Here is a 4220-nt window from a genome sequence, read left to right on the forward strand (position 1 = left end):
AACAATCTATGCTGTCAGGGTAAGATATTCTGATTGGTCTCTTCCTACATGAAAGAAGAATAAAGGGTCAGGTAGCCATTTGTGCCAGTAAGACCTCACTTGGGAAAATGTCAACTGCAGAAGGTTAGAAGTAGCTCTTAAGCAAGGCTTACTTTGAATCCATTAGCTCCACAAAGCTAATTCAGTTGGATCAATTAGTACATGAAAAAGCCATCACCTTTGGACCTAGCAATAAATTATTGAAAGTATGATCAAATTCCAAATGAAAAAGACTTAAAATTGTCATTGACCAAAAATTTGCAAATGTGAGCATTAAGATGAACAATATATTTTTTTCCACTATTCACAGAATTTTAGGAAAATAAGATCAGTAGCATTGTCAGGAACAATATAGTTTCCTTATTACAAGTAGGCAACCGTGGATATAAGTCTGTATAAAGATTGCATCATTAACTACTTAAATTTAGAAGATACTACATGCTTCAGCAGCATGTATTCCCAAATTACAATACAGAGATTAACATGACAATTGCACAAGGATGATATGAAAATTTGTGAAATATTCTGTATTTTTCATTCTTCAGATGCAAGAAATGAAAAACAGTTATTAAAAAGTTGATTACAAAATAACAAGTGTAACAACACACGTAATTCATATAATTAAATTTAGTTTCACATCAATGTATTAAATCTTCACCTCAGAAAGGCGTTTACATAACATAAACTTTACAAAACTTTTGAAATTAAACAACATTGTCATTTTATCCCAAAGAAAAATAATATTAGGACCTAGGAAAAAAAGGAATCTAAAACTTTCTATATGGAATACAATCTGAAAGGACACATTATACAAACATAGAATACTTTAAAATATTCTTTTTCAGACAATCACCAGAAATACTTTAGTTTCTGTACTATTCATTTAAACAGATAAGTTAAAATTATTTCTGAATAAAATTTCACAAACTCTGCAGAAATCATTATACATGTATACAAAAACTCTTCAATACATTTTGACATCCAATGCAGGCAATTCAATTGGAAGAATTCCACGGAATTCATGAATTTTTACAGTAAGAATTGGTGTTGCCAGACGCTGGTGGCTCAAACTATAAAAATAATTTTGAGGTATTACCAGGTGTAATAGACTCAGACAGTCCTACCACTATAAAGGTCATGAAAAAGTCTCTAAAGAGACTATTCAAGTTAATAAAGGTCAGAGGATTGCCCAAATACTTTTACTCTCATATCTAAACTTGCCTAATCCCACACTGACTCAAAACAGAAAAGGAGGGTTTGGCACCACAGATACTGTAGCCTGGGTTCAGGAAATTACAGATAAAAGGCCTTACAAGGCCGTTAAAGTCAATGGAAAACAAATGACAGGACACTTAGACACAGGAGCTGACAGATCCTGTATGGCTGGAAAAGATTGTCCTATGGCCTGGCCAGTGCAAGAGACTTCTTCCTTAATTGGATTAGGGAGGGCTTCTAATGTAGCTTAGTCAGCTCAGAGACTCAAATGGGTATGTGAAGGGCAGCAAGGCCACTTCAAACCTTATGTTATCCCCAGCTTGCTCTTTTCTTTATGGGGCAGAGACATCATGCAAGACATGAAAATAAAATAGGACAAATAGACTCCTCATCAAAGGAGCAAAATTTTTCATAGGGGCCACTGATGAACAGCTTTATGCTGACAAAATAATATGGAAAAGTGATGATCCTGTATGGATTAATCAGTGGCCCCTAACTCAAGAAAAGATTCAAGCCATACAGGACTTAGTTCAAGAACAATTGAGTCAAGGGAAGAATAGAAAAGACTACCAGTTCATGGAATACTCCATTTTTTGTAATTAAAAAAGAAGTCAGGAAAATGGAGATTATTACAAGATCTAAGGGCAATTAATGAGGCCATGCATGACATGGGAGCCCTTCAACCATGTCTACCCTCTCCTGTTGCAGTCCCACATGGTAGATACATAATAATAATATACGTACAGGATTGCTTTTATACAATAAAATTACAACCAGAAGATTCCAAGAGATTTGCTTTCAGTGTCCCTTAGGCTAATTTTAAACAACATTATAATAGGTACCAATGGAAAGTGCTACCTCAGGGCATGAAAAACAGCCGTAACTTATGTCAACAATATGTGAAAAGGGCTATAGATCAAATTAGAAAAAAATATCCAGGGGCATATATTATTCATTATATGGATGATATACTTATGGCCGATGAAACTAGAGAAAAGACAGAAAAAATATTACAAGATATGGTAGAACAATTAACAAAATTCGGTTTGATAATAGCTCCTGATAAAGTTCAACATGAATGACCTTTAAATTATCTGGGAAAAGTGATTGGACATGATTATATTATGTCTCAAAAGACACAAATTAGAATAGATAAACTAAAAAACATCAAATGATTTCCAAAAATTATTAGGGAATATTAATTGGATTCGGCCTAGTTTAAAAATAACTTCAGGACAATTAGATCCTTTGATGAAAATGTTGGACGGAGACCCTAATCCTAAATCTACCAGGAAAATAACTCCGGCTGCCTTATCCTGTATAAAATTGGTAGAAAAAGCATTGAATACAGCTAAAATACAGCAAATTAATATTGCACAATCATGGTCCTTTATAATTCTGGCTACAAGCTATACTCCCACAGGATGTTTTTGGCAGGATGGGATACTAGAATGGATCCATTATTCCCATAACCCGGGAAAAATAGTTGCTTCATATCCCTTTTTATGTGCGAATTTGATTTTAAAGGCTAGATTAAGAGTTAGAGAATTATTTGGCCAAGAAATACCTAACATTATTATCCCTTATAATAAGAAACAGTTAGATCATTTGATACGATTTGATGATGATTGGAAAATTGCTGTATTAACTTACACAAGTAAAATAAGCTTTCATATGCCCCAACATCCTTTGTTACATTTTTATACTGAAACCCCTGTGATATTTCCAAAGGTTTTGGTTACAGAACCTTTGGGCAGGGCATTAACTATTTTTACAGATGGATCTTCTAGCGGAAAGTCTGTGGTTTATTGCAGTACAAAACCACCATTAATATCTTCTGACCCAACTGTATCTGCCCAACAGATTATTGCAGTTCTGCTAGCCTTTCAAAATTATTCAGAGGAGTTTAACCTTTACACAGATTCCCGCTATGTGGTTTCCTTGTTTCCTGCCATTGAAACAGCCCTAGTTACTGGTCATTCTAAAGTAACAGAGTAATTAATAAAATTACAACAGCTATTACAACAAAGAAGGACAAAGGCATTTGTGGGACACATAAGGGGGCATAGTAATCTCCCTGTACCTTTGTCTCAAGGGAACAAGTTAGCAGACTTATTAACTAAGGAAAGTCATGTAATGTCAGCTTTAGAAGAAGCTCAGGAAAGTCATAGACTACACCATCAGAATGCTAATGCCTTAAGAAAGATGTTTCAAGTGTCCTGAGAACAGGCAAGACAAATTGTAAGGGAATATGAGGCATGCCCGGAAGTTTTTCATCCACAAAAAATGGGAGTTAATCCTAGAGGCTTAAAGCCTAGAGTTCTGTGGCAAATGGATGTTACAAAATTTGGGAAACTCTCCTTTATCCATGTTACTGTAAATACTTATTCTCATGCTATGGTTGCTACAGCCCATTCTGGAGAGGCTGTGAAAGATGTTCTTCGACATTTGGTTCAAGCCTTTGTAGACCTAGGAATTCCTAGGGAATAAAAATTGACAATGGACCAGCATACACCTCCAATGCTTTTGCTAAATTTTGTGCACAATGGAAAATCGTGCACAAAACAGGGATTCCATATAATCCACAAGGCCAAGCAAACATAAAACGAGCTCATCAGTCCTTAAAAAGTCAATTGTCAAGAATTAGACAGGGAGGAGAGAAGCAATACTTCCCCCATTACACTTTTAACCATGCTTTACTGGTTCTTAATCATTTCAACGCTGATGAGCAAGGAATAACCCCAATGATGAGACATTGGGGCATGGAAAAAACTACAACTTTTCCTTTACTAAAATGGAAGGATCTACTTACTGGAACCTGGCGTGGGCCAGACATCCTGTTAACATCCGGGCGAGGCTATGCTTATGTTTTCCCACAGAATGCGGAATCCCCCATTTGGGTCCCAAACAGACTCATCAGGCCTTTCTCGGGCCCAAAAAAGAGACAGGAAGAAAATGAAAATACA

At 35.7% G+C, this 4220-nt stretch overlaps 1 pseudogene; it reads left to right on the plus strand.

Annotated features, from left to right (window-relative positions):
- Positions 1-477: 477 nt before the first annotated feature.
- LOC138842220 (U6 spliceosomal RNA) lies at positions 478-574 on the plus strand (annotated as a pseudogene).
- Positions 575-4220: the final 3646 nt, after the last annotated feature.

This window comes from Dipodomys merriami, unplaced genomic scaffold (assembly GCF_024711535.1).
Source record: "Dipodomys merriami isolate MVZ:Mamm:240054 unplaced genomic scaffold, mDipMer1.0.p SCAF_330, whole genome shotgun sequence".
Classification (NCBI taxonomy): domain Eukaryota; kingdom Metazoa; phylum Chordata; class Mammalia; order Rodentia; family Heteromyidae; genus Dipodomys; species Dipodomys merriami.